Source organism: Hemicordylus capensis, chromosome 2, assembly GCF_027244095.1.
Source record: "Hemicordylus capensis ecotype Gifberg chromosome 2, rHemCap1.1.pri, whole genome shotgun sequence".
Taxonomy (NCBI): Eukaryota; Metazoa; Chordata; class Lepidosauria; order Squamata; family Cordylidae; genus Hemicordylus; species Hemicordylus capensis.
The window spans coordinates 235,215,210-235,225,656 of NC_069658.1; positions in this window are offsets into that span (position 1 = coordinate 235,215,210).

The following is a 10,447-nucleotide window of genomic DNA, read 5'->3' on the forward strand; positions in this document are numbered from 1 at the left end:
GTGTCGGAATGTTATAGCCACAGAATGGGGGGGGGGGTGAAAATGGTGGCCGCCAACTTGCGGGTGGGTGGGCCGGCGGGCGGGCCAGTGGGTGGGTTGCTGGAAGGAGGATGCGGCAACAGGCGGGAAAGTAGGAGGTGGCGATGGGCGGGTGAAGAAGGAAACAGTGACAGGTGGGAAAGCAGGAGAAGAAGGAGACATGGGTGGGCAGGGAGAGAAAATGTTGACAGCAACAGGGGAAGAAGTAGGTGCAGGCTGGCGGGGGAGAGATAACTGTGACGGGGAGGAGGCAGCAATGGGCCGGGGCAGAGACGGAGAAAACTGGAACGGTAACGGCGGGAGGTTGGGGAAGTAGGAGGCAGTGATGGGCGGGGAGGGGAGAAAATGTCAACAGCGGCAGCAGGAGGGACAGGGACTAATTAGAGGTGCAGATCCTCTGCACTTGCCCAGCTAGTATTTGATTAATCCCTTTATGAAATGATATAAGTAGGCATAATTTTAATTTCAATTCCATTGGGAATTGCACATTGTGAATCTATATTATTCTCAGTTTTATTCTTCACATCAAAAGGGTAGGTAAGGGGGGCCCAGCCTCTTCACCGTATAGGAATGTTTCCTCCTAAGTCTTCCCCATGAGAAGCACTGTCTGTGGGACACTAATGCAAACTGTACGAGGTGGTACTCGTGTTGTATGAGCTGTTGCTCTCATTGCATGCTACAACACCAGCCCTGGAGGATGCTCTATGCAAGAAAGCTGAAGGGAAGGACACTTAGGGAAATGCTTTCATCGACTCGGTGACTGTCTCCAAGCCATTGTCAAACTAAGCACCCTGCCAACCTGTCCGTCAATGTGGAGATGTGCACCCTTATCCGTGGGTCCCACGGGGAAGCTGGAATCTGTGGCTCTCTATTATTTATTATTATTATTATTATTATTCAAACTTTTATACCACCCCTCCAAAAGGCTGAGGGTGATTTACATTAAAACACCATTAAAATCAGTTAATAATTTAAACAAAAATGATAAAAGCATAAAAAAAGATTAAAAATTAACAACACTGTAAATAATTAAATAATCAGAACAATTTAAAAACAAGTTGAGAACGCCTGGTTGAAGAGATGTATTTTCAGAAGTTTTTTTTAAAATGGCAGAAATGGGGAGGCTCCTATCTCAGCAGGGAGCACATTCCACAATCTTGGGGCAAGCAGCCGAGAAGGCCCATCTCTGTGTAGCCACCAAACGAGTTGGCAGCAACTGGAGACGGACCTTCTCAAGGGACCTCAATGGGCGGTGGGGATCATAGCGAAGAAGACGTTCTCTTAAATACTCAGGGCCTGAGCCGTTTAGGGCTTTGTAAGTTATAACTAGCACATTGTATTTTGCCCAGGAACATATTGGCAGCCAGTAGTCACTACTGGCAGCCTCTCTACTCACTAGGGCATTAAAAAAACTAAGAACAGACCTGATCGATCCGGCTTGAGCCTTATAGTCCAGCATCCTGTTTCACATGGTGGCCCACCAGGAGCCTTTGGGGAGCCAACAGGGAAGAGCAATGTGCATGCCCTCTCTCCTGCTGCATGCTGCTTTCCTACAACTGATCTTTAGAGGAATTGTGCCGCTGAGGATGGAGAGGGTCCACAGCCACCAGATTAGTAGCCATGGATAGACCTGTCCTCCTTGAATTGGTCTACACCCCTATTAAAGCCATCCAAACTGATTGTCATCAAGCTGGTGGTCATCACCACATCCCATTGCAAAAAGAGAGGTTCAGGTTGTAGTGCCCCAATGGGTGTCTGCTACCATTTAGATTTCAAAGAAATTGGTGATAGGGTTGATTTTTTAAAAAATTGCATTTGGTGCACCTTTAAGCTTTTCCCCATAGGGAGTAAAGGGGTTTCAGAAAGAACTAACCTTTTAGAGAAATTTCTTCATTTTTATTCTTTGGTCTCTTAAAAACAAGAACACCTGAACTGCATAATGCTATATATTTTTATTGTCTGTGAGCCTCCCCAAGCAGTATCATCTTGGATGGATGGGGAAAAATATTTCAAATCAATCAATCCTGACAACTTGACCCTATTCTTTCTTTCTGGACACCATCCAAATCAGTGATTCCAGTTACTCATGTCGCTCCATTTGAGTATCTGGGTTCCCTTAGCATCAGATTTATTCCCACAGATTGGTCACTATTTCTAAGAGCCAAACTACTAGGCATGTGTGGTAAACAGTTCCCATTGATGGGGATCCTGAAGTGGGGACAAATATAGAATGATTTTACCACCGAATGTCCTGCAAAGTATTGGAATTGCCCCCACATACATGTGACCCATCCTTGTGGCTACTAATATTTCCCTAGCTGCTAATAATATAAGGTTAACAAATAACAAACTTTTGTTCACAAAACAAAACAAAGCAACAATTCTCATCCTTTCCTTATTAGGTCCGTTATGGCTTTGCTGCTGATGTCCTTAATGATAAAACTCAGTTCCCGTATGTCTACCAAATGGTCCCAAAAGATGAAAATCAGTATCGGGGTATTGTGAAACTGCTTCTGCATTTCAGATGGACGTGGATTGGTCTGTTTGCTCCCTGTAGTGACAACGGGGAAAGGTTCATCAGGTCCCTGACACCTTTGATGACCAGGAATGGAATTTGTGTTGCCTTCTCAGAAAAAATGCAATTCCTAGAGATCCAACATCCAGACTCATTTCCAATTTCTAGATCAACTATGTGGAGAAAGGTCAATGTGTTTGTTTACTATGGGGACTCTGCAGTCGCATTTGTTCAATTGCTCTTGATACAACGAATAATTAAAAATAACCTAAGTACAGTTCTAGGAAACATTTGGATCACAACATATTTTCAGGACATCAACATGTGCATGTATACTCGTATTTCCCAGGATCTTTATGGTTCTTTATCCTTTATAAAAAAGGTGAAGAAAAAGACAAAATATCAGTACTATGAACCATTTTCCTCAATAGGTGAGCAGTTTTGGAAGAAGGCCTTTCATTGTTTCTATTTAAAGCAAGTGTTGTATGTACAAGGCTGGAAAAGATGCATGGAGACTGAGAACCTGGAGACCCTTCCCCAGGAGGAGGTGGAAAGAGTCCTGTCTCAAGAAAGCTACGGTGTTTACAATGCCATCCAAGTTGTGGCACATGCCTTACATGCTGCATATTCCTCTCGTTCCAGGAGAACTGTGATTTTGGGTGGACACAGGGAGGAATGGCAAATGATAGAGTCTTGGCAGGTATGCCTTTTCCTCCCCATGAAGCAACACTGCAAAATGAAGTTCATGGTTCAGATTTAGAATTGCCATCTTGGATCCCAATTCCAGTTTGGTATTTCCTGTATTGGAAATTTGAGGGTTTCCAAATGTCTTGAGGATACATTTTTGCACATTTCAAAATGTGTGAACATAAAAGCTGCTTTGACCTCACTGACTAAGCCACTGACATGAAACACTCAGACAAGAAACTCTCAGGCTTAACCTTTCTAGAAAATCAGGAAAAACCATTCCTTGGAAAGCTTAGGGAATGAGACCCCAGAGAACCCTCCCCCCCGCCGCCGCCAAAAAAGAAGCCTAGAGTCACAGATAGATCAGGTGTCCATGGGTTTGCAAACTGCAAGCCATGCTTAGAGTAAGTAAATAAATAAATAAGTTAACCAATGTCTAGAATAGAACATAAGAACACAAGAACATCTGGATCAGGCCCAAAGCTTATCTAGTCCCACATCCTGTTTCACACAGTGGCCCCCCTGATGCCTCTGGGGAGCCCACAGGCAAGAGATATGTGCATACACTCTCTCCTGCTGTTGCTCCCTTACAACTGGTATTGGGAAGCATCGTACCTCTGAGGCAGGAGGTGGCCCACAGCCACCAGACTAATAGAAATTGATAGACCTCTTCTCCACGTTTAAAGCTATCTAAGCTGGTGGCCATCACTACGTCCCATGGCAAAGAATTCCAAAGATTAATTATGAACTGTGTGAAAAAGTACTTCGTCTTGTCGCTCCTAGATTTCTTGACCTTGAGTTTGATGGGATGCCCCCTGCTTCTAGTGTAGTGAGAGTGGGAGAAAAATTTCTCTCTGTCCACCCTCTCTACTCCATGTATAATTTCCTACATCTCCATTATGTCTCCCCTTAGTCGCCTCTTTTCTAAGTTAGAGAGCCCCAGATGCTGTAGCCCAGCCTCATAAGGAAGGTGCTCCAGGTGCTTGATCATTTTGGTTGCCCTCTTCTTCTTTTTTTCTTTTTCTAAAATATCCTTCTTAACGTACAGTGCTCAGAACAGTACGCAATACTGCAGATGTGGCCTCATCATAGACTTGTATTAGAGCATTATAATATTAGCATTTTAATTTTCACTCCACTTCCTAATGATTCCTAGCCTTTTTCACAGCTGCCGCACACTGAATCATTGACACTTTCAATGAGCTGTCCACCACGACACCAAGATCTCTCTCCTGGTCAGTCACCAAAAGCTCCAATTCCATTAGCATATATGTGAAGTTGCTGGTAAGAGGAGTTTACCACAATATGCATGACTTTACACTTGCTTAAACTGAACCACATTTGCCGTTTTGTCACCCACTCCCCCAGTTTGCAGAGATCTTTTTGCAGCTCCTCACAATCTGTTGTGGATTTCACTAGCCTAAATAGTTTAGTGTCATCTGCAAATTTGGGCACTTCACTGCTTTTCCCAACTTCTAAATCATTTATGAACAACCTAAAGAGCACTTGTCCTAGTAACCATCCCTGGGGGACCCCACCTTCCACTTCCTTCCATGGTGAAATCTATCCATTTATTCTCACCCTCTTTTTCCTGTCTTTCAACCATTTACCTATCTACACATGAACCTGTCCCCTTATCCCATGACTGCTAAGTTGACTGATGAGCCTTTGGTGGGAAACTTGGGTGGATGCCATCTAGCACTGGCGTTTTGTTAATTTTTAGACTTTCGAGACAGTTTTGAAGTTCTGCCCCTGTCACCTCAATTTTGCCAGTTCTTAGCCACAATCTGCCTTAGCCTCAAGTCAAAGGACGTCAGAGATCCAAATGATCTGGGATGAGAGTAGGGGTGTGCGTTTTGTTTTGGATACAAAATGTTTTCTGCCCAAAACAGGCCATTTCTGCTATTTTGTAGCTGAAAGAAAACACACAATGCTCAAAACAGAAAATTTTGAAGCTGAAACAGAAAGTCCCTGTTTGGGATACACAACATTTCGTTGTTTCAGCTGTTTTGGAACTCCATTTTGCAATCACAAAAAGTCTTTCTCCTTCAGTCTCCATTTTGAGCTTTGACATCTGTTTGAATTTCTGGCCCCTCCAGCCTGCAGACTGGCCAGTAAACGCATGGGTTGACCTGCTGGCAATTGCCTCCTTATTCCTTTTAAGGGAATTTAAGGGTAAAATTTACCCTCACTGGACAGTGGAGCAGTGTGCATTTAGCCTCATTGGCCAGTGGAGCAGTGTGCATACTGCTTGGGGCAGTGTGCATTTCATTGTCATTGTTTCATACTGTTGTGTGTAGATGAACTGCATTTCTCGGGTGGGGGATGTGCATGTGCATGACCTTAGGAAATCTGCCTGGTTATTTGCAAAGCTCTGCTGCTGTTGTTGTTGATGATGTGTGATGTTGTTGTTATTTCTGGTGGATTAGGGGCAGAAAAGGGGCTTTAAGGGCAGAAGAGTGGGTCCAGTGATAGTGCCACAATGGGTGCCTGCTGCCACCAAGTTTCCAAAGGAATTGGGGAAAGGGCTGATTTTTAAAGATTTTCTGAAGTTGACATGTCTTTGGGGCAGATTTGGGGCAGAAAGGAGGCCTGAGGGGCAAAACAGTGGGTTGGGTGGCAGTGCCCCAAAATTCCACTGCCACAACTCAGATTCCAAAGGAAGAGGGCAATGGGCTGATTTCTTAGGAATTGTTGAAGTTGAAGCTTTTTTTCCTTAGGGAATAATGGAGGTTTTAGCAGACCCCTAGCTCCACCTAGGGGGCATTGGTGTTGCCAGGAGCATGTGGTGGTGTAGTGCACATAGGGTGCCAAACCCCCCGCGCGGGTTGATAATGAACAGGGTGCTGGGATCTGTTGTTTCAGAGTTGTTCTGAGTGAAGATTCTCTGGTAGCATATTTGAACAACAAACCATGAATCCACTCTCATATGCTACCAGAGAATCTACACACTCAAAACAACTCAGAAACAACAAAACCCAGTACCCCATGGGTTAGCAATCCATTGGGGTGGTTGGCATCCTATGTGCTCTATACCACGACTCGCTCTGGAGCCACCTCGGTGCCTCCCATGTGCAGTTATGGGGCTACTGAAACCTCCATTATTCCTTTTAAAGATCTGTAAATTCCATTAAATCTTTAAAAATCAGCCCTCTGCTCAATTCCTTTGAAATAATTCTGGCAGCTTCCTTGCCCCACTGGGCGCTTTCACACACTCTATTCTGCTCTGGGCCACCCCTTTCCCCGCACCAGGAAGCTAAACATTAGCTGAAACCTCCATTATTCCCTTTGGGGAAAATCCTAAACTTCATAAACTCACCAAAATCAGCCCTTTGCACAATTTCTCTGTAATTTGGGTGGTATCTTCCACCCATTGGGTACTATCACCCCCACCCACTAGTTGTGCCCCAGGGCTGTTTTTTTTAATCCAAAACATTTCGGATTCGGACTTTGCAATTTCGAACAAAGAACAAAATGGGGGTGTTTCAGTTTCAGGCCAAAAAGAAAACAGAAAAACAAACAAACAAACAACCCTAGATAAGAGATCCATGGCGCCCAAATGCAATTGTCTTCTGTCATTCTAGCTCCACACTTTCCTGAAAATTTTTTATAACAAATCCTTGGATAGACTCTGCTTGGATCCGAACAAAGAGCTGGCAGGAGATTTTGATATTGTGAACTGGGTGCTCTTCCCCAATAAGTCTAACGGGAGAGTGACAATTGGGACAGTGGAGAAACTTATGTCCACTAATGTAAGGTTGACAATTAACCCAGAAGCCATTGTGTGGCCCAGCCCGTATAGCAAGGTAAGAGAAACACTTCATTTCTTTTTATTTCACCAACATCTGTTCATCTCAAATCATTTGTTGGTAACGATCATCAATCAGCATGCACTTGAGTGATTGCAGTGCATAAATCGGGGACCTATTTCCCAGTTAAAGTGGGCAGAGCACTTCTGGGGGAAGATGGGATAAGTGAAAATCACCCCCCATCCACGCAAACATCTGTGCTTCAGAATGAGGGCCTCGAGGTCTCCATGTGTGCACCTAGTGAGGATGTCATCCCCTAACACATACATTGATTGATTGATTGACTGATTGACTTGATTTCTATACTGTCCTTCCAAAATGGCTCAGACAGAGAAATTACAAAGAAATTTGTCCTTCATTGGTAGACTATACCTCATGCAAGGTGCACTGAGAGCTGTAACCCTGGATCCATGAAGGTGATGCAGGAAGGAAAACAAATCTGTTGCTATCACTGTTCTCCATGCCCAGAAGGGACAATCTCCACTCAGAAAGGTAAGTTGCTCCAGAGCAACAGACAGACTTTGGAGAAGAGGGCAAAGATTCATTCATATGCTTTCATGGAAGATGTTTTGGCACATCTGAGCTCTCTGTAGGGAGGGAGAATAAGTGAAAATCGCAATCCACCACTGCCACCAGCCCCTGTGGCCACTGGCCAATGGCCACCTGGCCTGCCCCCCTCTTTCCTCCAGATTTTCAAGGCTTTTGCCCCAGCCCTCCAGCCCTCCAAAGCTGAAGACTGAGAAGAAGATTGAAGAGTAGACTCAGAAACCACATCACAGAAGTGGACAACTGGAAACGTAACGTGGGTCAAGCCCTAGAATGAGTGAGTGTACCCCCATTTACACACACACACACCCCTCCTTCTGGAATTCTGTATTATTGGTTTTTTTTCCCGTGTTTGGAGGGAGGTTTGAGGTTGCAATTGAATTTAAAAAGTTGTGTGTTGTTTAGTTTAAAATAGGCTTAAACAGGGGTTCTGTGTGGGAGGGATCCTTTTTAGTTAGTACTAGTAGGTGTTCCCTGCAGAATACACACACTGGACGGGTTCTAGACTGTCATTAATAGATTATGTCGCAGTATCCCGTAACCTGGTGCCTTATATAAGAAAGTTCTGTGTCATTACCCGCCCTGAGAGTGACCACCTTCCTTTATATTTGAATATCGCTGGGGAAGACATTCCCAGGATAGAAAGCAGGCTTTTACCTTACACAGACTGTGATGTTCCTCCTCAAGCTGCGAAGTGGTCTATTCCACTATCAAACCAGGCTAGATCGTTTCTTAACTCAGATAAGATTCTGATGCTCTGGGAGTCGCTCAGAACAGGGGGCTCCTGGCCTCATGAGTCATCTATGTTAGAACATCATGCTATATTAATCAGCCTTCTTGCTCCCCTGCTTGCTAAACCTTGCTCATCACCATGCAAGAGGCACAGGCCTTTCTCACGCTCCTGGTTCGACCAGGAGTGCCAAATAGCAAAAAAGGAGCTTATTTCAGCCTTTAAATCTTATGTCGAGGGTGTTTTTAGACCTGGACCCCAGGCCCTCTCCTCACTGAAGCAATCTTATAAAAAGTTGCTAAAGTCAAAAAGACTACAACATACACAATTGAAGTGGTCTGAATTGATTGCTGCCGCTAATTTGAAAAATCAGTCTAGATTTGGGCGCCTGGTGATGACACCGCAGGTAAGATCCTCGATGGTCTCTTCTCCCCTCATTCCTCATGAGGTTTGGGAGCGCCATTTCCACTCCTTATATAGGCGGGTTGATTCTTCAAACTATACGTTGGATGTAAATATTTCTTCTCTCCCCAGCTGGCCCCCTGTTACTTGTGCAGAAATTGAAGAGCTGATCAAATCAGTTAAACCCGCTAAAGCCTCGGGCAGCGATTGTATTAATATTGAGATCATACGTCAAAACCTAGACTGGTGGCTGCCTGTCCTGGCCTCCCTGTTCACATACATAGATAGAACTGCTAAAGTCCCCTCAGATTGGGGTGTAGCGATAATAGTTCCGATCTATAAAAAAGGGTGTCGAACTGATCCATCAAACTATTGACCTATAAGTCTATTAAGTATTATCTCAAAATTATATGCCAGACACCTTTTGGCTAAGCTTACCGACTGGGTGGAAGCCCATAACGTTCTCGCCCCTGAACAGGCAGGTTTTCGCCAAGGGCGGTCCACTACAGAGCACGCATTTATACCACAGCACCTAGTGGAGAAATATTCTAGTAAGCCAGGCTCTGCCCTGTACACGGCCTTTATAGATCTGAAAGCCGCTTTCGACTCAATCTCCAGAGAAAGACTATGGGCAAAGCTGCATGAGTTATCTCTGGATAAGCGATTGTTAGTGCTGATTTACAAGCTTCACGAGAACACCCACCTAAGAGTGCGCCTGAGCGCACAGGGCCAAGTCTCGGCTGAAATTCCTACTTCCAGAGGGGTAAGGCAGGGCTGCATTTTGGCCCCCATTCTATTTAACATATATATCAACTCTGTTATTTCCATCATGAGTGTCCCCTCGATTCATCCCCCCAAACTGGCCCATAAACATCTTGCCATTTTGCTGTATGCTGATGACATGGTCCTTATGTCCCTGACACCGGTAGGATTGGGACGGGCCCTTTCATTACTCAGCTCCTATTGTGCTGAAGAGCTTATCGAAGTAAACTATCAAAAAACTAAAGTGTTAGTTTTTGCTAAGCGCCCCAAACGCCACATATGGCGAATGAATGGTCATCACTTGGAACAAGTTAAAATCTTTAAGTACCTGGGCGTGGTTTTCCACTCCTCAGGTCAGCGCCAGGCACAGCGCCAGGCACAGACACAGCGCCAGGCACATCATGCAGAACGCCCAAGCCTCAGCCCACCTAATCAGATCCTTTTATTTTACAAAGGGGGCCCGTTGTATTCCAGCCGCTCTTAAACTATTTCGTGCCAAGGTCTACCCTTTATTATTATATGGTGCTCAGTTGGGCCCTTTTGGCAATTTTGTCACACTGGAAGCTATCCAAACAAAGTTTATTAGATCTATATTGCAGCTCCCCAGATGTGTTCCTAATGCTGTCATTAGGCGCGAGGTGGACCTTGGCTCCTTGGAAGTGGAGTATTGGAAATGCATTTTTGCATTTTGGTTAAAATTAGTCTTTTCTCAATCTGGACTTGCCCCCTTGGTATTAACTGACAATTTCGATTCTTCCTGGAAGCGTCTTGTTAATACAAAATCCCAATTTTATGGGTTTTCACTGGATATGCTTGTTAGTTTGGGTTATGATTGTGCTAGGAAGTCTATTAAACAACGTATTTCTGACACTGATTTACAGTTAGAAGTTGCCAAAATCCCAAAAGGTGTTTACCTCGGAGATCAGCTTTTTAATACAAAACCCGCTACATACTTAA